General features: G+C 47.0%; 1 protein-coding gene across 5 annotated transcripts in view; it reads left to right on the top strand.

Annotated features, from left to right (window-relative positions):
* PPP6R1 (protein phosphatase 6 regulatory subunit 1) overlaps positions 1–25280 on the top strand; it is a 1952116-nt gene that overhangs the window by 1351413 nt on the left and 575423 nt on the right. The gene's annotated exons all lie outside the window — the stretch shown is intronic.

The following is a 25280-nucleotide window of genomic DNA, read 5'->3' as shown; positions in this document are numbered from 1 at the left end:
TTATCCACAAAGACCAGTTGGTACTAAGAACATACCCTAGGTTTTCACCGAAGTTCATATCCAAGTTCCATGTTAACCAGTCCATTGAACTACTCGCTTTCTTTCAAAACCCTTCAAACTCAGATGACAAAAACCTTCATAAACTAGATGGTAAGGATAGCGGTTTGTCACTATGTAAACAAGACAAAACCGCTAAGAAAAACAGACTGACTGTTTGTGTCCATAGCACCTGGCACGGTTTCAAAAAACACCATCTACAGATGGATAGTGTAATGCATACAGCTCTGCTACGCTCTGGCAAACAAAACTCTGCCTTTCACACCAAGAGCTCCCTCTACCAGGGGTACAGGAGCTACTTTGGCCTTTATTGCAAACGTCCCGCTGGACGCCATTTGCAAAGCCAGCTACATGGAATTCCATATATACTTTTACTCGGCATTACAGCATTGACACAATTTCTAATGCATATTCACAAGTGGGACAAGCGGTGCTAAAACATCCATTTGCCGCTTTACCCTCTCACAACCCTCCTCCTTCTACAGACACTTCTCGCTAATCTATGCGTAGCATGTCATCTAAGTAGATCCACAAGCCCAAGCCTCACCTCAGAAGGGATACAATACTCACCATAATCGTATTTCTGATGCTTATATCTGCTTAGATTCACATGCGCCCACCCTTCCTCCCTTGTGGAGTAGAAGGTGCATAGATGTTTTGTGGCTCCATCAACTCTTACCTGCTTTTACATCTGTACTCATGCTACCTCATGTCAGAAACAAAACAATCTGAGGGACCTTGATGCGTGAAGGACCATGGGTACACTGCGCGTCACACTAGGGATAGTATTACTGCCACGCCCTGTCGACGTCCCTTTTAGAGTATCTAAAACAAACAATTTAATACTCTGCGGCTACCACTAGATGTCAGCCTATGCATAGCATGTGAATCTAAGCAGATACAAGCATCATAAATCTGGTTACAGGGAGTAATTTATCATATATTTCTGAGGCTTGTGGAATCTGCTTAGATCACATGCTGTGCATAGGCCAACATCTAGTGGAAGCTGCAGAGTATTACAGTTTGTATTTTCGAAACTTATAGGGGTGGCAAACCTGGCCGTGCCAGTAATACTATCCCATGTGATGTCCCCTGTACCCATGATCCCTCACACGTGTAGGACCCTCACATTGTTTTTTTCCTCCATACTAGTCGGACGCATGTTGCGGAGTTCCCTTGGCTCTTAGCCGTTATAATTACAATTACTGTTAAATACTTCCCCTTTCACTTCACACCGTATGCCGAAGATCGAGGAAGACAGCCGTCGAGGACTACCACTATGGACTTCGGGCCTTGGAAGGCCTCTGGCCTCGGCCTTGTACAGTAGGGAGAGTGGGGGGTGGTTATACAGGTTTCTTCCCACCTTTTTTCCTACATATACCCGCACGCTGCCAATTTGTAACATATGGAGAATACTCCATTCAAATTCTGCCCAAAGTGTAACAGGAAGTTTCCCTGGGTAGACGAGCACAATACGTGCAATCTGTGTCTCCCACAAGACCATCCCGATGCTACCTGTTGAGCTTGCAAGCTCTTCAAGCCGAAAACCCTTAAAGACTGCTCAACTAAACGCTGGGCCCACTACGCCAGACAGCTAGAGGCCATGGAAGTGGAGGGGACATTCAGCGATGGCAGCAACGATGCCGAATCGGACGGTGAGGGCAGAGGGGTGACTTTGGACACCTACACGCAGGCCCCCGACCCCGAAGGACTGGCCGGCGGCCACGTTGTGGGGACAACACCCTGGCAGCAAAAGCGCTACACATACTACCGCCACTAAGTACATCAGCCCCGGCCGTGACTCGACACGCATGTCGAGCGATCGGCAAAGGAAGACACCAAGAGAGCGGTCCAATGAATCTGTGTCCTCTGGGCAATCCCGTTTGCCTCATGACAAAGGGCAACTGTCTTCGGTTGACAAAGGTGTTGCACTATCAATAGTCCCAGAGGCCTGATTTTCTGACGATTCCGCCCTCTATCCTACACAGTCAGGATGCGTTGCATCTACACCCGAGATTCAAAGTCCTTCCTCGAATACCACCTTTGAATCTCGACGCAAGGCGTCAAATCCCTCAGAGGCCCCTAAAAATACTGGGAAACATTCCTCTAGTCATGGGAAGGGGGACAAACAACATAAAACGTCATCTTCAGAACACCATGTTCATAAAGAGAAACAGAAGGCCCCTAAATCAATAGAAAAGTCGAAGGTCTCTGACCCTACCACTAAAAGTAAAGTCATTCCTCCCACTGCTCATGATATGGGCATTGATGAGGAACCAGAACAGGTTGTTATTATTCCTAGCTCCAAAGAATGGAACTCAGCTGATATTGATAGGGTCATGAGAAGGATGTCATTTGTGGCTGACTTCTATGAAAAGGACCCTAATTACTTTCATAGTTATGCCAACACCCTGGCTACTTCTGCCCTCTGGGATCGAAGGCGATACCTAAATCCACTTAGCCCCCTGCTAAAAAAACTCTGCTCTGACGCCCCGTCTCAGGGCGTGGTCACAGACTCCTTTGTGGTTGAATCTTACCACCCTGATTCATATTGTGATGAAACTGAACCACAATTGGTGGCAGACCAGACAGGGGTCTCTTATTATGGGGATGACGAGAACCAGGAGGACGAGGAGGGGGAGGAGGAGAATGAGGATGAGGCTGAAGCCTACAATCTTGACTCCCCCATTCCTAACGACCCCCGGTGGATGACTCGCTGGTAGATAACCAACCGCTCCTCAATGAGGTACTGGCTAAGGCAGCTGCCCATTTTTATATTGACACGCAGGGTGTCCAAGAAGACGCGGATTTCGTTGAAGAGATCCTAGGAGACAATAGAGCCATTACTCAGGCTATCCCTATATTAAAATCCATCCAGCGTAGGATTGAACCCTCGCTGGTTACCCCAAATCGCACTTGTGGGTTTAATCCGCAAGTCGAGAAATTGTTCTGTGCCGCTCCCTCCGATCCCCTGTACATTTGGGGCCAATTAAAACCAGATTCCCTGGTCGTTACAACCGCCAGAAAGAGGGCAGGTACACCGCTTGCTTCTTCTGAAGCACCTCCTGATAAAGAGAGTAAAAGACTATACGCTCTGGGTAGAAAGGTTGCCTCCACTTCTGCCCATCAGGCACAAATTTCCAAAAGTGCCATTCTTTTGGCAAGCTACAATTGCCATCAGTGGGAGGAGGTATCTGCTTTGGTATCCTCCGCACCCGAACCCCTAAAGAGCAAGTTGGCTCAACTGGCAACAGTTGGAAGGTCTGTATCAGGATGCATACTAAAGACAAACTTTGATGCAGCGGATAATGCTGCAAGGTTAATCGCTGAAAGTACTGTTATAAAGCGTCATGCTTGGCTAAGGCAGTCGGAGTTCAAACCTGAACCCAAGCCACTCTCATAGATATGCCGGTAGAGCCGAATGTACTATTTGGCAAGGCAGTGGAAGAAGCTTTAAAAACAGCTAAGAATGCGTACAAGACCCTAAAATCTCTTGGCCAACTCTCCAATAAACCCTCTGGACAGAGGGGAAACAATTTTCGCCGCTTTCAGGGCCAAAGTTCCCAAAGGGGTTCAAACTATTACCAGAATCGGGGAACCTCATGGGGCAACAATCAATCCCAATCCTCACAGGGCTTCCCCAGAGGGCAGCTCAGCGGCCGCACAAGGGTGGAAGCAGCCCCGCCAGAGGTGGTACGCCACCCAACAGACAGTGACGTTCCGCTTCAGGTCTCCTCCCATGCATCCCCAGTAGGGGGCGCATTTCCACCTTCACCCACGCATGGGAGGGGATCACTTTGGACAGATGGGTGCTGTCCTGTATCCGGAGGATGCTGCATAGAGTTGCTAGGGCGCCCCCCACGACCATCCTCTGCGTCAGAAATGACACTCGCTGGAACATCAGAAGATGCACCTCGAGGAAATCGCCATTCTGCTATCAAAGGATGCCATAGAAGTCGTCCCGGTCAGCCAGGTAAACGGGTATTTATTCAACCTACTTCCTTGTGCCAAAAAAAGATCTGACAATGCTCCCAGTATTAGATTTGCGCCCTGCAAACAAGTATGTCAAGCCACAAAAATTCTGCATGACTACACTAAAAGATGTAATCCCCCTACTAAAAAAGGGGGGATTACATGGCAACATTGGATATGAAAGAGGCCTATTTTCATATTTCAATGTTCCCAGGCAACAGAAGATTCTTGCGTTTCAAGATAGACAACCAGCGCTACCTATTCAAGGTGCTTCCCTTCGGAATAGCCTTAGCTCCAAGGGAATTCACCAAGGTACTGGCGGTGGTGGCGGCACGCTTACGCAGGGAGGCAATCCCAGTGTACCCTTACCTGGACTACTGGCTCATTACAGGGGAGTCCCCCCTAATTACCAGACTAAACATTCAAAGAACAATCGACCTCCTCTTCCAATTGGGCTTCTCAATCAACGAGAACAAATCAAGCCTGGTGCCAAGCACCTCAAAAAAGTTCCTTGGAGCTGTCCTAAATACCCAAGAGGGGTTGGCCTTTCCTTCAGAGGAAAGAATTTGAAATCTGTTGCTGCAAATTCCTCAATCAGGCCGGTTGCCAAATAAGGGTGCGCAAAGCTATGCATTTGCTGGGCATGATGGCATCATGCATTTACCTGGTTCCCGACGCTCGCCTGTGCATGCGACCCTTGCAGGAATGATTGCCGAAACAGTGGTCTTAAACAAGTGGTCAGTGGGACGATCTAGTGATCGTTTCGCCAACACTAGTACAGAGTCTTTGCTGGTGGACAAGAGAGAATCTTACGAAGGGGAAACCCTTTTATGATCCAGAGATACAGGCCATTGTCACAGCAGACGCCCCCCTGGCAGGATGGGGAGCTCACTACCTTCACCACACAGCTCAGGGTCTCTGGTCTCACAGTGGCTCAGAACCACATCAATCTGCTAGAACTTCTGGCAGTCTTCAGAGTGCTTTGGGCATTCAAACCCCTCCTATCCAACCAGTCTGTGCAGATCCTAACAAACAGCATGACTGCAATGTTTTACTGAAACAAACAAGCGTGCACTCGTTCTCCCAATCTTTCCAAATTTGCCCAGAAAATTTTGAAATGGGCACTCAAACGGAAGATTTACTTGTCATCCCAACAAGTTCCGGGGGGACTTAACTCACTAGCAGATGCTCTGAGCAGAGATCCCCTCCCAGAGGAACACGACTGGCGACTACATGAAGAAGTCGTTGGAGACCTCTTCTCTCAATGGGGTTTTCCCGCTATAGACCTATTCGCCACAAGCGAAAACAGACAATGCCCAGACTTCACTTGCAGGTTCCTCCAGCCAGGCTCCAAGGGGAACACCCTATGGATGAATTGGTCAGGGATGTTTGCCTATGCTTTTCCACCAAAAGTGGTGAACAAGATCCACAGGGAACCGATGACGCTCATCCTGGTTTCTCCTATGCGGGTGAGACAACCATGGTATCCACACCTACGCAAACTGGCGGTGTGCGACCCCATCAAACTCTCGTAACGGTACAACCTACTCTCCCAGCACGAGGGGCTAACAGTGCATCCTCAGCCCAACTCGATGAACTTGGCAGCATGGCTCCTGAAGTCAGAGTTCGGACATCTCAATTTACCCTAGAGATGTATAGATATTTTGAAAGAGTCAAGAAAACCTAACATGAGGCACTGTTACTATGACAAATGGAAACGATTTGTTATTTGGTGCCAGAATAAGCAAATCAACCCAGTTGATTGTACTCCTTCTAATGTTGTCACCTATATGCTCCACCTTCAGGATGCAGGGTTAGTGTTTAACTCACTTAAAGTGCACCTGGCAGCTTTATCAGCCTACACCACTTCCCATAACGAGGTGTCATGGTGGAAAGTACCAGTCGTCAAAGCATTTATGGAAGGAGTAAAGAGACTCCACCCTCCAATTTCTAACCCACCACCATGTTGGGACCTTAATGTGATACTTGCTAAGCTCATGGGACCTCCCTTTGAGTCCATGCACAAATCTAGTCTCAAACCCCTGACTTATAAAACTGCCTTCTTAGTAGCGATCACCTCCACAAGAAGGGTCAGTGAAATTCAAGCTCTGTCAGTGCAGGATCCTTTCTTTACATTCATAAGGATAAACTGGTTTTACGCACTCCCACTAGGTTCTCACCTAAGTTAATTTCCAAATTCCATGTTAACCAGTCTATTGAGCTACCAGCCTTCTTCCAAGAACCCAAAAGCTCTGCTGAGGTGAAACTCCACACAATAGATGTGAGGAAGGCGGTCCTCTACTATGTTGACAAGACCAGACCGCTAAGAAAGACAGATCAGCTGTTCGTCTCCATAGCTCCAGGCCGAGAAGGAGATTGCGTCTCTGAGAATGCCATCTATAGGTGTATAGTCAGATGTATCCAACTGTTTTATTCCCTTTCAGATAAAAGACTGCTTTATACGCCAGGGGCCCACTCTACAAGAGGTACTGGAGCCACTTTGGCTTTCATTGCAAATGTACCCCTTGACAGCATTTGCAAAGCAGATACATGGAGCTCTATTAACACCTTTACTCAGAACTACTGCATTGACACTCATTCCAAGACAGATACTCAAGTGGGACAAGCGGTTCTAAGACATCTGTTCGCTCATGAACCTTCTCACATCCCACCTCTTTCTTCTAAACCTGCTCGCTAATCTATGCACAGCATGTGATCTAAGCAGATTCCACAAGCCTCGGAAGGGATACATTACTCACCGTAATCATATTTCTGATGCTTGTATCTGCTTCGATTCACATGCGCCCGCCCTCCACTCTGAGAGAAGGCGCATGGATGCTTGTAGTCTTATCTAACTTATCTGCTTGGATACTCTGTACTCGCGCTACTCCTCATGCTACCTCATGCCAGAAAAAATACAATCTGAGGGTCCTACATGCATGAGGGATCATGGATACAGGGGCCGTCACACTAGGCATAGTATTGCTGGCACTACCTGGTTGTTGAGTTTCGAAAAACGCACACACACACTCTCACACACTTCTGATTTAGGAATAAATCGCAAAATCAGCAATCTTATGAAATCGCCTATCCTGATGGCGCAGGGCTGTACCCCGCCCTGTGCAGGGCGAATGGGTGGGGCAGATTTCGCTATCGCCGGCACACCCCAGACTGGTATACTGACCTTGGGCCAAATCTTCATCAACCAACTCTTATGGGGCTGGAGCCAAGTCTGAAAATAAAAACGTATGTAAATATATATATGAGGCGCCGCACCTTGTACCGTGGGTTACATCTTCTTGCACACTTCTTTGAAGTCTTCTCTCCTTGTTTTCTTCAACCATATTCTGAATCTCTCTGTCTTCACGGTTTATACTCTGTGCTGACTGCGGGTGCCAAATGTCTGCTTTGGATCCTCACTGAATATGTCTTTATTGCCTCTGTGAGGAACACAACATGCCATATTGCTCATCAGTCGATGCATCCCAACGGGATTCGGGAACGAAAGGCGAAACTGTTATTACTCTACTAGAAGAAAGGTGATACACGGACCCGTTCAAGGTCACCTGCATGAAGAGCAGTCCCCAAGGAGAAAAATAAAAAGCACCATTAGAGGTCTCGATCTCCAAACTGTTTATTGGATACAAGGACATAAAATAGGTTTATCGGTTACCAAACAAACTCTATCGAGATGGATAATACTGGCTATTTCAGAATGTTACAGGATAGCTGGAAAAGATCCACCAGAAGGCTTAAGGGTTCATTCCACTAGGGGCTGGTAACTTAATCGGCCCTTCAGAGGGGAGTTCTGATAAAAGTTATCCGTGAGGGAGCCTACTGGTCTACAATTCATACGTTTACAAAACATTGTTTCGATTACCTCTAACAATGAGGGAAGGTTCTGGAAGGCAGTTCTATGCTCTCTCCTTGACAAGTAATAACATTCAAATATTCATACACCCTCCTCCAAAAATGTAATACTACTTTGGGAGACTATCATAAAATGAGAAATACATGGGAAGACACAATCCATTTAAAGAACAAGTTACTTACCCCTGCTAACGGTCTTTCGGATGGATGTTCCTCCCACGTATTCCTCATCGACCCTCCCAACTGACCCCCGCTGTAGAATTTCCGTACCGTAAACTGTACGCTCTTTTGGAGTCTGAAAATTAAAGGCACTTAATAGGGCAGTAATTCTGCATATGGCTGGTGTAAAAACAGAACTTAAGCCAACGGGTGCTGCGCGTGGTATATGATTTCGACGATGACGTCACGAAAGACAGCACCCTCTGCCGAGAAGAAAAACATTTTCTGAAGCAGCTGTAGCTGGATTCGAATATCATAAGATGAGGAATACGTGGGAGGATCCACGTATTCCTCATCTTATGATGCACGCCTAGAAAGGAACAGGCTAATTACCCCTGGTAAAGTAAAGAACTTTACCAGGGGTAATTAGCCTGTTCCTTTCTAGGTGTGCATTCATCTCCCACTTGGAAAACATTTATGATTAGAAAGGGGACCCCATTCCTCTTGGTATAGAGCCCCTCCAACTACGGAAGTTAGGGACTTCCCAGAAGAGTTCTGTGTCAAATAGGGGGACTTGATGGACCTTGCAGCCAACATGCAGGATGCAAGTGTCCTGGACACCTTGCTAGAATTGGACATGCTTCCTCTTTCTTTCTGGCAAACCTTAAGCAGCCTTACAGTGATTATTACAAGGTGGTAGATACCTTATGTTAGGCAGAAACCTGTGCAGTTCCCTTAGGGACCACTACAAAAGGCTTAAGACTACAGGTGTTGGTAGTAAACCCAATTGGTAGCAGTCTGTACCACCCAGATTTACCTGGTAGCTGTGGCTGAGCAGCCAGACTTCTCGCAAGAAGAGTTAGACAGTATATAGAGTATACAAAATAGGTACCAAAATACAGTAGTACAAGCAAACACTGACCAGAACTTTGGTATCAAGTATATAATTATTTATTTAAAGACGCTCTTAAAAATACTCTAGCACTATTATTGTAAGCAAGTTCAAAAACACAGTCACTATTAATATATATACATCCCTTATTCCTTATTAGACAAGTCTTAATTAACACCACTTATTTCCAGACAGAGGTGAGCGCTTAACTAAAGATGGCACTCCAATAAGTTAAGAAAAAGGGAGGGAAAAGGCAGAAATTAGGAACAACACAATACTTTAGAAGCACTCCGCAAGGCAGGAAAGTCAAAGTCTACTTGTGAGCAAAAAGTTCAGAAGCCAGGCTCCCTCTTCGAGAGAGTAGAACACCAACGCGCCCAAGATCACACAGTTTAAAAGGCTTGGAAAGTCTTGCAGAGAGTTTAAAAAGGAATCCGTTCAGCTCAGTAAAGTTCAGTTAGCCAGCCTAGGGCCAACCCAAGTGGTAAGATGAGGATTTACGAGACACCCCACACAGACCGTTGCGAGGGAGGCCAGGCGGACACAGTACCTTGAAAGTGGAGAGAATCCTCCAGCAGGGGCAGTTGTTCCTGCCAGTGGATGCAAGTCGCGGTGTCGTCCAGAGGAAGAGAAGATCTCGACGTGGAGGAAAGCTGAAGGTCGTTGCACTGCCAGGGAAGAAGCCAGCTGCGGAGTTCTCCGGTTAAAAGGTACTACCCTTTTATTCGCGGTAGTGGAAAAACGTGGTATCCAGGGTGCTTGGCACAACAAGGCGGCCACGAGATGCTCCGGGGAGGCGAAAAGGCAGGCAAACTGGTTATCCCCACCAGTCAAAGGAAGAAGACTCTTCGGGATGAAGATCTCCCCTGTCGTTGGAAGAAGTGGTGAGTCGGTTCAGCAGGGCTCCACCGGTGGTGTCGTCGTTGCAGGTCGGCTCAGCTTTTCCCTCTTCGGATTCTTTGGTCCTGTGGCGACGTCTGAAGTCCCAGTCCCCAAAGCCCTGCTTTTATGCAGAAAACCCCCATTCATCAGTCCTAGCTGTCACTCAAACATGCTAAGTGGTGAGCCGTGCGGCTCACCACTGGGCCAATCACACAAGAGTGCGACTTGAGTTGCCGAGGCAACTCAGTCCAGGGTGCCTAAACCCCCCTCCCACACATCCTGTAGACCCAGACAGAGTGGCACCACTTTTGGAGGCTTCTGTGGAGAAGCCCGCCAAAAAGTGGAACAAAGGGCTCGACTTGGGTTGAAGTTACAGAGGCGAACGCAAACATCATTTTTAAACCTAGTCCTGGCGAAAAGACCCAAGCGGGGAATAAATATCAAATAAATAACCCGGCGGTGTCTTTAACATTGCACCCAAAAGTGGTGCGTTTAAAATGAATGGGAACATCCCATAGTAAATATTCTTAAGGAATATTTCGCGTGGTAACCACTGCCACCAGCCAGAAACTCGACGAGGGGGAACTGCACAGTGCCCCCTCGAAAAACAGACCCAGGGGCAATCTAATTACCCCTACCAGTACTTCCACAATATGATGGTTTGTACTGGTTCTGTTCCCAATTTAAGACTAGTAAAGTCAATGGTGACTTTACCTGCCCTGGGAGACGGTAGTCAGTCCCAGGGTACGGAGTCTATGTTTGGGGGTCACTATGACACGCCTGTGTTACTGCACTGAGGGTGCTGTGTAACACACTTACCAAAATCCACATGAAACCCTATGGAGTAAACGACCCCATAGCCCATAAAACACATCACAAAGTCAAAGGATATCTCATATCATGTCTAAGAGTGGGGGAAAAAGAGTCTCACTCTTAGCAGGAGAACAAAATAAACCCCAAAAATCCAGCAAAGCTGCTGGGGACTCACTAGGTTAGGGAAATTAGCCTTAACAGAGAATTCTCCCTAACACCTTAGGGTTATCGGCCCTCTCCCATCCCAAGGTAAAATAGGAGCTCACGAATATTTTAGACGAGGGCCTGAAGAAAGAGAGAGTGCTGTTTTTCAGTCAGGCTCTAGAAACACTAGTCCAACTGGCCACAATCCTTCCTGTTGACTGGGATCTGGATAAAAATCATTGGCTGGCACGCTCAGACCCACAATTCGTGTATATGCATCACCAGAGATTTTGGTTGTGCAAGCTGCCTCAGCGAATCTGTAAACTCTTTTCCATCCTTGTCTCCTGACAAGGAGAGCCCGACATTGGATGCATGGGGTAAGGTAGTGTTTGGCTCTGCACACCTGTGCCTGCAATGCATCAACGCCCCTTGTACCCTTGCCAAATTTTCTTTTGGGCATTGGCCCATCACCTCGCAGGCAGCAGACCACATCCCCGGCAGAGAGGCAAGGGAGGGATTCAACGTTGTGGTCGATGGTGGCAAAGAGACACCCCTCTCCAAATCCTTCAATCAGTCCTGGATACTGCACACTGGGTTGCAGGAACAATGGATACTAGCACAGTTTAGAGGCGATACTCATTGCTGGTTTTGCCCCAGATTTCCAGCAACCAGAAGTCATTTGGGGCTAGGGTTATCGAACAGCGCCCTGCTCACTAGTTTGCTTTTTCTAGAATCACCATTTTAGATCTCCAGACACTTTGGCTATGACCTCAAGAGGATCTGAAGTCTGTCCATAAACACAAAACTGGCTATTCAGAAGCCACTCAAGGGACCTCATGTGCAACAAGAACCTTTGGCACTACAAGGATGCAGGAGGACATGAGAACAAGCAAGTGCAGAAAAGCTGAGGCAGGAAACTTTTTCTGTGATTGGAAGACAAACCATCATGGAGATGTTCTCTACTCCTCTCTGCTAGGTCTGCCACCAAATCCATTTATTCCTGCAGAATGGTGTTAGTTTTCGGCTTGGTGCAGGGAAAGGGATCTGGACCCTTTTACCTGCTCCACGTCTTCTTTTTTTTTCTGCTGTCTTGCACAAACTGTTGAAGGGGTTTCTTGCTGACATTTTGGTTTTAAAGAGGACCCTGGAGCAGGGCACCTTTTTCACGATCACAAGTCATTCAATTTCTGCAAGATCTTTGTAATCGGGTTCCCCCATGTCTGTTTGCTTCGGCGTGGGAATTAAATTTAGTGTTAATGTGTCTAATGGGCGCCTCCATATATATACTGGTCCCAATATCATGTCTGGTGCAGGGCCCTGAGAGGCGCTGGGTGGAGCCAACACAGCAGTGCTGCGCATCCTGACGGAGTTAATGTTTCCAAAGAGCAGCAGTGCTGGGAGATGCATATCAAAGATGAGGAATCCATGGAAGGTACGTCCATCAGAAAAGACATTAGAGCTTTCTTATTTGTGTTTCTGGAAGAATGTGTGAATATAAGCACTTTGATAATTGTGTGCATGTAGCTTGTTTTTTAAGCATCCATTACTGCCCCGCCCACTAGCCGTTTCCCCCAGAATTATTTTATTAGCCGTAAGATATTCAGTAGGCTGGTAGCAGTTGTACTTTTGTTTTTGCCTGCACCACCGTAGCAATTGTTCCTGCGTTAGTAGCCAAATGATCCTATATGGTAGCCATTTGGGTACTAATGTATTGCTCAAAGACATTCCTCCCTGTGATTTTGTTTTGTGTCTTTTGTTTATGCGGACCATTGGAAACAACACAAAAGCCTGTTTTTTCAAAGGTTTGGGTTGAGGCCAGCGTTAAATTGAGGTTCTTGCAGACATTCCAATCAACAACTAATGTGCCACTGCCTGTTTGGCTGTTTTTCTGGCCATCCCTAATTGGCTTGCTGACTAACCTTTGTGTGCCTTATTGGTGGGCTAGCTTTACAAGTCCCTTCAGGGGCGTGCTCACCAGTGGAAGACCCAGGACATCAGTCAGATCGGATCCTGAACTCATCCAATGACTGCTTACAGGATGGGCTGCTGCGGGGGACCCTGGTGTGGACACACTGGCTGTACCCTTGGTTGTTTGTCCTCTGCAGCCATGTTCTTTGATGGGCAAATCTGTGCCTGAGCCTTTTTTTTCACTTTCACAAGCCTACCTGACTGAATTGTCTGGCTGTCCTTGTTGAAACTGCTCCTAGTCTGAACTCAGAGACCCCTTTCTGCTCTGCTGGTCAGGAACTCGAGAGCCTGTCTGCTACTGCCTCAGCCCGTCCTGGAACATTTTCAGTTGCCTCCAGCCATTGTCTTGGGACCATTTTCTTTCTTGCTGGCTTGTCTGTCTTCTTACCTGAGCTGTCCATACCTGCTTGCTTATGTCTTCCTGAGTGGTTTTCCTGCTACTTTTGCTACTCACTGTCCTCTACCTTTTGGGTCATCTTAACAGGTGTCTTCATCACTCGGATTGCTTCAACTGTGTACTGCCAGCAAACTGGGGTCACACAGATAGACAGACCAAAAACCCAATAACAAAACTCCACTGTCCACCCACCATTCCTGGACCGTTTCTGCCGCATTTCGCACTGGTAGTGCCATTCCCAGATCTATAGTTGGTTGCCACTTACATTGTCTCCTGGCGAAGAGGTGTTTCTCTGTGCCTCTCCCCCCGCTGCCACCATTCTGACTTTGCCATTACCTGCGAGCCTGGTTTCACTCTGCAACCAGCTCTCCCCGACCTCTGGTACTCTAAACCTGAGCTAGATCTCTTCTGTGGCAATCCCTTAGACTTCCCATCCTGCTGCCTTTTTGAGATGTACGCTGTACTTGCCTTGGTACCTTAACCTCGTCAGGCCTATTTGGGTTTTACTTTAGTGTATATTATATCACAATTGTATTCAAACACTACGTTTGTAAAAAGAATGAATCATGAGGGTTTGGTTTCTTCAAGCATGAAGATGACACAAGGCCTGAAACAAGTATGTGTTTTGGCACCGACCTTATACATTTTTTATGTAGCGACATGGTACAATGTTTAAAATGTAATCGTAATTTCCCCCCTAAGATTGCTACGCTTCCTGTATATTGTTTATGGTCTGCCGATGTTACCATACTACTTGGCCAAACTCCAATAGGGCTCTAAAGATCACTAATGACTTTGGCTCCAAAGAACAAATCTTAAAAATGAATGACTAAAACTAAAATTAGCAAGTTTACCAGTAAGACACAATATAAGAATTTTACATAGTCCTTGAAAGGCATCCCAATTAATGAAGTACAAGAATATATATATATATTGGAGTAATATTGTCTACCAAAGCAGTATCAGTCAATCTAGGTAAATGTATACCTCCCAAGGCGCTGTGTCGCCTCACCATGATTAGAAACTTTATTAGAAGCAAAGGTGGGTATTCGCTGGAAGGTCTGATACAAATCTACAAGACTTATGTGGTTCGGGGAGTAGTATACAGACTTTAAACAATTGCCAGTTTAAATGGTAAAATATAGAAGGGAAATTGTGGCGAAAGTCGTTAGGGCTCCCTCAATGCATATCATTGGAGATCCTTAGGGTGGGATTGGGTTAGATTTCTTTAGACACAACTGTAATGATCAGCAGAGGTCTGCTTTACATTAAGATTTTGGGGAACTCTGGAAGTTCTTTGCTTTCCTTTTTTTCAGAAATGTCTTGTTTATCCCAATTGCAACAAAGTTATGTGTGAATTTGTGCAATCATATCTTGAATTTCACAACCACGTGTGCTGGTTTTATGATTGTAAGTTGAATTATATAGAGTCAAAGAAACAACTGGGGAGGAAGGCCCAGATTTGAGATCGGATGAACAGTATGGATTTTTTATAGACAAAAAAAGGTCTATGGAGACTGTAAGGTTTTCCATTTCTGATCCATTTTGGTTATTTTATTCATACAGTTGATGTCTATTTGAGAACTTTTATTATGAAATGAAGGTTTAATATTTTACCTACAAAAATGAGGTCCGGACACCCATCTGCAAGAAAGACACGGCATGATCACCTTTTCTGGGAAATGTACCTAATCAGAGTCCGCAGCCACATCTTTTAGCTCACTGTACCTTTCACAAAGGAGGTATATCCATTTGCAAATCAGTCTTTGTCCCGCCCACTTGAGCAGTCGAGCACCTAAATGCTATGGCAATCCTCCTTTGAACAAGAGTACCAACAGCAACCCCAGACACCTGCCAGACATACCTTTTGTAATGTACTTTGAATCGGGACATATGTTGTACTAATTTTTTGTAATGTTCTTGATTGTGTTTTGTTTTTTTTAAATAGCATTTTGCTTACGATATTATGTGTAAATGTTTATTTTAACCAAATAAACTTACATTTTAAAAAAAATGTAGTGTCCTATTGCGGAACCTTTTTGAACTTTTATAAACTACATTAACTAAAACAAGTCCTTAACTTGGATTCTGCCCTGTTTCTGTCCACTCCACCCACCCGCAGATCCCCTCCTTCATTGGAGCCCTTGAGTTTTCTGGGCATTTGGTTTATTTTGTAAAGGATACCTGTTTATTTTATAATCTTTTCTGAATAATAAAGATATGCACATTTCCCTGCTCTTTATCCTTGCCTATTATAGCTAACTGGTACCTAATTCTTGCTAATTGTGTCTTCTGGATCTTGTGAGTCATCTGGGTACTATATTAAGTCAGAGATAGGAGACAGTCTAGAAGATATGCTCTCAATTGAATCAGGCTTATTATAGTAAATGAATGCTTTTCCTAGCCCTTCCACTGTGATGATGGTTCCCTGTTGTAAAAAATAATACATTTGTGCTTGTCAGGATGTCTTGCAAAATAACATTCATCCTCTCTCCCAAACCAGTTCTATCCTACTGTCTGACCCTACCACTAATAACGAATGAACATAAATTAGCCTAAAGGAGTATTGAACTCCCCACTTGACTTGGGTTGGCTGGTGCTTGAACCCCACCCAGTTGTATCCCCAGTGCTTTCCTTTTTTAACTCTGGCCTAAGCCTACTGGTATAATTCAAAATAGGTTCAGTGTCTCACTTGATTCTCTGTAGAAGTGGACTCCTGGCCAATATTTTGTTCAACTCAAAAATGTAAACCTTCAGCTGTAATACTTGTCCTTGTATTTCACTCTCTTGTATAATAAGACAACCTAAGCCTGTGTTTAGCTGATCTCTTTTGCTGACCTCTCCAGGGTATCTCCGGACCTTCTGGTTCCATTGCCCTGTGTGACGGATTACGATTCTCATCCCTCTTTGGGTCGTTCAAGTTCTTAGCCCTGGCAGAGCTCCATGATCCTTCAGACTGTCTGACTCGCTGGATTTATGCCACTTTCTGGGGACTTGGTGTCAGGTTCACAGCTTCAGGATGTTTCTAGTTTTCTTATTTCTGTTACCCCGGCACAAGCTATCCGGCCTCACTGGCTTTATGCATAGAACATTTTTCTCAGCTTCACCCCCTTTGGGGTTATCCGGTCTCACTGGTTGTTTGCAAGCTGCAATACTCCTGCGCCCTCCAGGGGTACTGGGTTTCTAAGCCCTTTGTGGGCTGAGGTCGTGGGGACATGTGATCTTCGGGCTCTTCATCCTCCTAGGTTCAGCAGCGTTCCATGGGCTCCTGGGATTCCTCTGCCCATCACGTATCTGATGTGGTCCTGCCTCCATGATTGATCCACCTAGCGACACAGCACAGGCTAAGACTGTATGCGGGCTGCATATGTACCGTTTCCATGCAGGTAAGATGTGTACGCCTGTCTCTGGATGGGAAAAAAAGAGCAAACTGGTTTGGTTCCACGTCTCCAGAACAGAGGCCAAGAGAGTGGGATAAGCAACCAAGACATTCCCAATTAAAGGGCTCTCTACATCACAACATGATTCAATCCCCACTCAACCAACGAACAGTGGTGACTGTCTCATAGGGAGGTTTAGGCACAGCCTTTCCTGGAGCTTCCATGACCACTAAAGGGGGGGGGGGGAGGGTGACCCCAGGTGAGATCTCGCTTGCATGTCCCCTCAGTCGTGCATCGTACTTGCCGCCCTATTCCGAAAGGAGGTGGTCCCTCCTCTTGAGGAGAAGGGACGTAATTCCCTGGATTCATCACGGTACTGTACTATTTTTATTACCTGTTGTGATAACGTAAGATCTGACTTTGTTTTGTATCCCCCACCCCCAATTTCATCCCTAGTATATAGGATTATACTGATAGTGATGTCCCCTTTCATCCATCCTTGTGGGCGTCCCCCAATATGGGGACGGTACTGGAAAAATGTGGCAGTGAAAAATGGAGCTTCACCTTTAAATTAAGTATAGCGCACGGGAACGCCCTGCCCTCCGACACCTAACCTCAATCCCTTTTTCTGCACGAATGGTGTCGGACCTGGAAGCCAGCGCAGAGACTTTTTTAGCTTTCTGCTTGCTCCCCGTTTTATTTTTTTCAATCTTATTTAACTTCCATTCAGTGCCTCGCGTCCCCCGGCGCATGTTATGTACAGGGGGATTCACAAAATGTGCCTCAGGCGACTGCTCAGTCCCGACCACCGCTGGGACTCATGTTTGACTTGCAGCGCTCGGTCACAGGGCATTTAAGAATTGGTTGTCACAGTGGAGGGAGATCTTCCAAATTTCACCTCTGCCCCACCTTAAGGAATTTGTCTCCAGGACCTCTCCTGAAGACCAGGTAGGCCCTCTGTACAGCAAGGGTCCACAGCGCGGCAACTACTTCCCTGGGGTTCCCACAGATGGGGGTTCCTCTGATTCAGGTTCTGCCAGACCTGAGGCCGTCCAGGCTACTCGCTCATTTATAGACTCCCTAGCCCCACTTCTACCTTCCAAGAAGATATTTCCCTTCTATCAACCAACACTAAAACCAACCCCCAAGTTATCCTTATGGGTGATATTAACCTTGGCCTTCAGGATCCTAAAGATTCTAAAGCATGTGCTATTGCCAACACTATCACTGAACTAGGATTCCGACATCGCATAACCGAACCAACTCACAATAAATGCAGAACCCTAGACTGGCTAGCGGACCTCAACTGCGACATAAACATTTTGTCTAACACACCCTGCGCATGTTCAGACCACCATCTCATCTCTTTCCTCATAAGGGAAGGTATGCAGCAGATCAAATCGACACCAGCTCCACCTAAGAGTACGAGAAACAAACGTAATATAACAGCTGAGACATGATTGCCTCTTCAACCTATCATCAACCCTTCCACGACTATTATGAATGCCACCACCTTAGTTGACCTCTATAACAGTACCATTTTTAATGCGATCTACATAAATGCACCGCTAAAATTACGCAAATCCAAACCAAGGGCACACATTAACGTTAGGTTTCTTCGAAAATTGAAAAGAAATTCATAAACCCTCTGGAAAACTCTCCCGTCTTCAGAAAATAAGGATAATTTTCTATTAGCATCCCTCAATTACAAAGAAGCCATCATCGTAGCAAAAAAAAAAAACAATTCCAATGACCTTATCCCAAACGCAACATCTAGCACCAAGGAATTCTTCAGTATCCTTCAAGATCTTGAACCCCCTACCCCAGCACCAGACACATGCGTTAAAGATGCTTCTTGGTTCACTGATATGCAGAAAGCCCTACAAGATCAAATTGCCATGCTCCAAAGTAAAATAGAATTAAAAAAAACTCACTATCACGAACGCATCATCTACTCCTATTCCTAACATAATAGAACAGAACCACCATAACCATTTAAACTTCTCCCCCCTCTCCACTAAGGAGGTAGAGGAGATTATTCTGAAGCTAAAACCGTGTAACTGCAAGGGAGATATTTGCCAAGCCGCAGTCCGTAAAGAGGCCGCAAAGGAACTCGCTCCCTTTATTACATTTCTCATAAATGCCTCAATCAAAACTAGCATTGTGCCTAATAATTTGAAGGATGCTTGCGTACTTCCGCTCTTAAAAAAAGCCAACTCTAGACCCATCCAATCCCTCAGATTACAGACCCATTACCAGAGTACTGCTCCGGTTAAAAATTTTGGATTGTGCGGTTTATTTGCAAATTCAGCGTCATCTTGACTCCATTAACCTGCTTGGTCTCAGACAATCAGGGTTTAGACCCAGACACGGAACTGAAACAGGTTGTTGGACCTTAAAACCCAAATTCAAGCCCTCAAAGACGAAGGCAAATTTTCCCTGCTCCTCTTATTCGACCTGTCGGCTGCGTTCGACTTGGTGAACCAGAAAGTCCTCTGCAACCATCTAACCTCGGCTGCACACTTCTCGGATAAAGCTAACGCCTGGATCCAGTTGTCCCTCAAGGTTCCTTTGTGTCACCAACACTTTACAATGTGTTCACCAAGACTTTGTTTGATGACCTTGACTATTTGGGTGTCACGTACACCAACTACGCAGACAACACCCAAATACTCATCCCCATCACTGGTGATTACGCCACAGACAGCACTCAATGATATTTCCCTATTTAATCAAGCCTGGATGGCCAAGCATGGACTCTGTCTTAACGTTGATGAGACAGAGTTGCTTCTCCTTGGATCGGCAGTAAAAGTGAACAAACTGGATGTATAATTTGCCTCATTCAATATTGATGGAAACGTAATCAAAATCGCTAAGGATGTAAAAACCTTAGGAATTTACATTGACTCAGATCTATCTCTAACCAGACAAACTAATGCAATTGCTTCCTCACCGGCCTAAACCTGTAAACTAATCACAGCTTGTAGACCTTTCCTAACCACTGCAAATTGCATCACACTAGCCAGGGCCCTAGTGCTTTCAAAACTTGATTGGAATCTAAATATAAAATGCAAGTCTTACAAAATAATGCCATTAGATCAGCTTTAAATATCGCAAGGTCACAGTGCATCTCTGTTACCAGAGGTAATCTTAATTGGCTTTCTATCAAGCAAAGAATTGCTTTCAAAACCCTGTCTATTACACACAAGTGTCTCGCCAACTTGGCACCCAAGTATCTCTCCAACAGTTTCCAGTGCAACATACTAGCCTGCCCAACCAGATCCGCCCAATCAGACTGTATCAAAATTCCAAGGTTCAACCTACAGAGAGCTGGGGGGGTCCGCTTCCATGTCTTAGCAGGGAAAATCGGAACACTCTTCCCCTAACACTTAGATCTGCGCCCTCATACCACTTGTTCAGGAAAAATGTAAAGTTATGGCTAATGGAGCAAGACATGAGCAGCCACTGCAAAGTATGATTGTCAAGCCTACTTTAGCACCCAAACTGTTTTGTTAATATTAATGTACATTTGTATATCTGTTACTTTGTAATCTGTATAAATATTGTTTTCCTTGCATTGTAAGCGCCCAGATGGCTCAGAGCTTGGTTGCGATCTACAAATAAACTAAACTAAGCAAGGGGTAAGGGATTGTCGAGTGCAATCTCCAAGAGTCTGTCCTCGGCTTGATCCACCACAGCTACCGGCACAGGTGGCGGTGGCGTACAACCTACCAGAGCTTGCTCCAAGGTTGCCCGTCAGGGGGTTACCACTACCAGCCAGCCGAGGGATCAGTGCCTACCAGAGTGATCTCTGAGGTAGACGCTTCTACTTGGGGCGGAAGACCACAGCTGTATCCTCCCTTATTTGGGGCCTCACATGGCTTAGGGCCTTCACACCCCCCGTCCATGGCGTGGCGCAAGGTTTCAAAATGGCAGAGGGGCACGTTGCGGAGCCTTCCAGGCCAGCGGTCATCTTCGATCCAACTCAAAGCCCGCCCATGCTCTAGCTTTTTGAATGGGCTTTGCAAGACAATCCCAGTCCCTTTCTCTCTGGATTCGGGAGCGGATTGTTTGGTACAGTCTTTTGGTCTCCTCAGGGATACATTTAACCATCACAGCCTAATGGCTACCTGCCTCGAGCGCCTCAGCACTTTGACCAGGAGCGGAGGCCCATCGCCTTGGAGGGCCGAGACCCTGGGGGCGCAGCGGCTAGCGAGGACCACTTCTTTGAGCGCTTTCTCCTCCTCATACCTTGCCCTCAGATGAAGGGGCTCCTGAAGGATAGTTTGAAGGTCATCCCGCAGGTGGCGCCTCCCTGGCCCGCTGCTCTGTATTGTACTCCTGTTCCTCCAGCGCTGCGGTTCCAGTGCCGGTCCTTCCCCCGGTCCAGGCCCTACCAGTTGTTCAGACACCTCCTCCTATACCACCAACGCATCCCCGTCAATAGCCGTTGGACCAGTCTTCAGCACGGGGGACACCTTCGGCACCTGTGTCCTCCCTTGGTCTGTAAAAAAAAAAGGTGGGGCGATGACGTTCAGTGCCTTCAGGGCTTGGCGGAGTTCTTAGGGGTCACTCTGCCCGGGTAAGCCCCCCAGGAGTTGGGACTGCTAGCAGAGATCTTGGGTAAGCGTACTACCATCCGTTCCGGTATCCCTCAAGGATGCCATGCAGGTGGCACAAATGGTCTGGGAGAAGCCCTCGGCCAACGCCCAGATGAACAAGAAGTCGGACAGCCCGTTCAGACTGAAGGACAGGGAGCCATTCATCCTGGCCTTCCACCCGCAGCCACATTCTTCAGTGGTTGCAGCAGCCTCATTATATTCGAAACCATAGTCTTCGTCTTCCTCCACAGGAGCCACCTCCAGTTGTCTCGAGGACAAGGTGCTTTAGTTTTTCGGAAAGTGCTGTTCTTCCATCTCAGGACTGCATCTGCGGCAAGCCTCCGCTGGCGCCCTCTTGGCTGCGACTAACCAGAAGCTGTGGCGGGAGCTCTGCAAATTTCTGCCCAACCTCCCTTCGGACAAGCAAGCCTCCTTCAAGGCCCGACTGGCAGATGCCCGGGCCATTGCGCAGGATCTCATGAAGTCTTCAGTATCCCACATCGACACAGCTAGCAGAGGACTGTGCCTTGGTGTCGAGATGAGAAGGACTGCGTGGATGCACACCACAAAGTTTTCATCTCACGTGCAGGAGCGGATTTGCCCTTCAAGGGAGTGGACCTTTTTCCTCAGCCGATGACGAGTTGACAAAGAAGAAAACCTCCACTCAAATCTCCAAGTCCTTTGCTATCCTGATGAAACCTGAGCATAAATCCTTCCCTCTGTCCCAGGGCAGGACCGAGTTCAAACCATGCGCTTTATCTGGCTTCAATGAGTTTCAGGACTGTGGTACATGGAATCCTGATAGGTCACCCAGCCACAACAGGAGGAAGCGGCAGAGGACCTCGCCAGGTTTTTCCGATTCCCCCTCCTCTGTCCCCACCTCTGATGCCAAGAAGCAGTGACGTCAAGGTCTGGGAACACAGCTCGCCTGTGGCGTTCAGATCTTTTCCAGGACACCTAGAAGCGTCTTTCTGGCAACCCGTGGATCCTTTCAGTAGTTTCCATGGGCTTCAGTCTTCCTCTTCCTTTGCCTCTACCATCCTCTCCTCCTCTTCGTCAGATCGGGTCCCCAGCTCTTTTACGGGTGGTCCTTTCATTCTTGGAGATGCAGGCGATAGAACCAGTTCCTCTTTCAGACAGGGGCTCCGGGTACTATTCCAGGATTTTTGCAGTACCCAAGAACAACCAGGCTGGCCTGAGGGTTGTCCTGGAACTGTCATTTCTAAATCTGTCTGGAACGCTTCAAGATGATTAATCCCACGCACATAGCTGAGTCTCTCTGTGCAGGGGACCGGATGTGTCCCTGGACCTCAAGGATGTTTACATACATGTGACCATCTACTGACTACATCAGTAGTTTCTGTGGTTCACCATTATGTTGTACCACTTCCAGTAGAAGGTGCTGCCCTTTGGCCTGAACTCAGCCCCTTGTGTCTTCACGAAGTTGATGAGTGAAGTGGTGGGCCTTCTGTGCTTGGAGGACCATCATCTATACCCTTATCTGTATGACAGGTTAGTGAGGACTGGGTCACCCGAAGTGGTGGTGCACTCCTGCCAGAGATTGGCGGATACCCTTCATCAGCTGGGGTTTTCACTCAACCATAGGAAATCGCAGTTCTGCCCGTCTCAGAAATTGGTTTTCTTTTAGGGGTGGGTAGGAACAGTACTACTCAGCGGGTGTTGCCCACATCTGAGAGGCTTCTGTCCTTCCGCAAGGCAGTGGGACACTTTCTGGCCAACTCGACCACCTCAGCATGGTCTTTCCAGCATATTCTGGGCATGATGCACGCCCACCTCAAGATGAGGTGCCTCCAGCTCCACATGACAGCCAACTGGGCGCAGGAGACACGAGCTGTCGGACAGCATCTGCATACCACCGCTCCTGGATGGAGGAGGTATCGATCAGGGTATGGGCCCTGACACAGGGGATTTGGATTTCAGCAGTCCACCTCCCGGGGGACAGCAATGCAGAAGTGGACCAGCTGTGCCGCTTGGGGTTAAACACATGCAAGTGGAAGGTGTGCATGGAAGCCTTGTGGTCCCTGTTCCAGCGATGGGTGTTTACCTCCCCCCGGAATGCCAAGTGGCACCCAGTTTGCTTCATGGGCAGGTCAGGGGTCACTGGGAGATGCCTTTCAGATCTGTTGGCATGGCCGCACATGTTGGGCGTTCCAAGCCACCCCTCTGCTCCAACGGACTCTCTGCATGTTCTGGGCCTCCGTGGGTTGCAGCCTCATCTTGGTTTCCCCCCACTGGCCTTTCGAGAACCTGGTTTTCGAATCTGCTGCAGTTGTGCTCCCAGGGTCCCATCCATCTTCCGATCCCCAGCAGGGGCTTCCTGACACAGCAGGGCGGGGCAGTCGAACATCCGGACCCAGCTAAACTGGCCCTGATGGCCTGGTTTCTGATCAGCTGAGGCTTCAGCATGATCAATTTTCAGATAACTGGGACATCATTCAGCAGGCCAGGAGGCCATCGACTCGGTTCTACTATAAGAGCAAATGGGCTAGTTACTGACATTTGGCTCGCAACAAGGGTCTGACCCCGTCACCTGTTCTCTGGATCGCATCCTGGCCTTTTTTGGCACACATGGCTCGTTCGGGAGTCCAGGTGGATACTTACTGCACGTATTTGGCGGCCATCGGGACTTACAAGAATTCCCCATAGCATGTTTTCGGCAGCCAACTGGTGGTTAAGGCCCACCTTAAAGGGTTGTCTAGGCTTTTTCCTCCAGGGCAAAGACTTCATCTGGTCTGGGATCTCAATGTGGTTCTTGTGGCTTTGCAACGCAAGCCTTCCGAGCAAGTGGCTTCGGTAGACATCCACTTGGTGACGCTAAAGACTGTTTTAATGGTGGCTCTCACCTCTCCGCACAGTGTTAGTGAGCTGCCAACGTTGTCTTTGTGCGAGCCATTCACCACGACAAGGTCATGTTTGCAAAGCACATTTTCATAGTTCAACTTGCACCCAAAACTGTTTGATGTATTTTCACCAACCTTTGTGAGGACCTTGCGGTTCGTCTGATCCACATTACTTTTTTTGTGTTTGTGCAGATCAGTCCAGTGGTTTATTTTCAGTCTGGCTAAAATTCCCCAAAATCCCATTAGTGATAACAGGGTTTGCCAAAACTGTTTGAGCACCCACAGGATTGTTTTCAGCATTTAAATGTCCAATTGGTGTTTTCAGACCTGCTAAGTCATTTTTATTGGCGAGCAACCAGAATGCTAAGTTGTTTGGAGCCCAGGCAAGTTTTTAAAGCATCCACCGTCATTATTAGTTGACCTTTAATAATTATTTAAGTTTCTGTGATGAAGGAAAGGTTACTGGCCTATAATGCTGTTGTTTTTATTTTTGGTCTGCTCGTTTGGCCATTAGGATAGCTCAGGGGCAATGCGCTCGCCTTAGAAGCAAGATGACGTGGAGCAACACAGGTTCGATCCCCGGGTCCTCGCTTAGAAACCTCTGGTTATTAAGCACGTTATTAAATCCCCAATTACAAATATACATAACCAAATTTCCCACTTTCTAGAAGTGGCCGTTATGCTATATGGAGCTTCAAACACCTGAAACGGCGCTCGTGTAGGGCATTGCCATTGCATCAAGTTTATTTATTCTTGTCCGTCTGTTATGTGATGGGTAATTACCACTGAGTTACAGGTATGTCTCAATGCCTTCTCTAATTGCCTAGGCACTATAAACTTTCAGTTTGATTAAGTGACTGGTAAAAGTATTGTCAGTCACTTATTCAAACGGACAGTCTGGTCGACTGAATCGCCCTATGTGTGACAGCTTATTTGATTCAGAGAGAATTCGGACACATCTCTTGGCCAATAAAGCTCTCTGGGAAGTGAAACTAACTCTTACTAGTTTTCAGCCACCTAGGATGTGGGCAGATGTATAGTTAAAAGGAGGTCTTGGGAGGATAGCTCAGGGGCAATGTGCTCTCCTTGGAAGCAAGACGACACAGAGCACCACAGGTTCGATTCCTGGGTCCGCGCTTAGATACATCCGCCTCCAACTCCCTCAGAGTGAGTCGCTTCTCTTAGCAACAAGTTGGTGGTAGATCTTTCTTCAGCCTGGGCCTCCCTCTGGAAATTGCCTCCCTTAAACTTGATGAGATCCATCTCTGGTTCTTGAAGCACCTC

This window comes from Ambystoma mexicanum, chromosome 1q (assembly GCF_040938575.1).
Source record: "Ambystoma mexicanum isolate Mex_15411 chromosome 1q, UKY_AmexF1_1, whole genome shotgun sequence".
NCBI lineage: Eukaryota > Metazoa > Chordata > Amphibia > Caudata > Ambystomatidae > Ambystoma > Ambystoma mexicanum.
The sequence above is the reverse complement of the archived record's forward strand: the minus strand, read 5'-3'. Positions and strand labels throughout refer to the sequence as shown.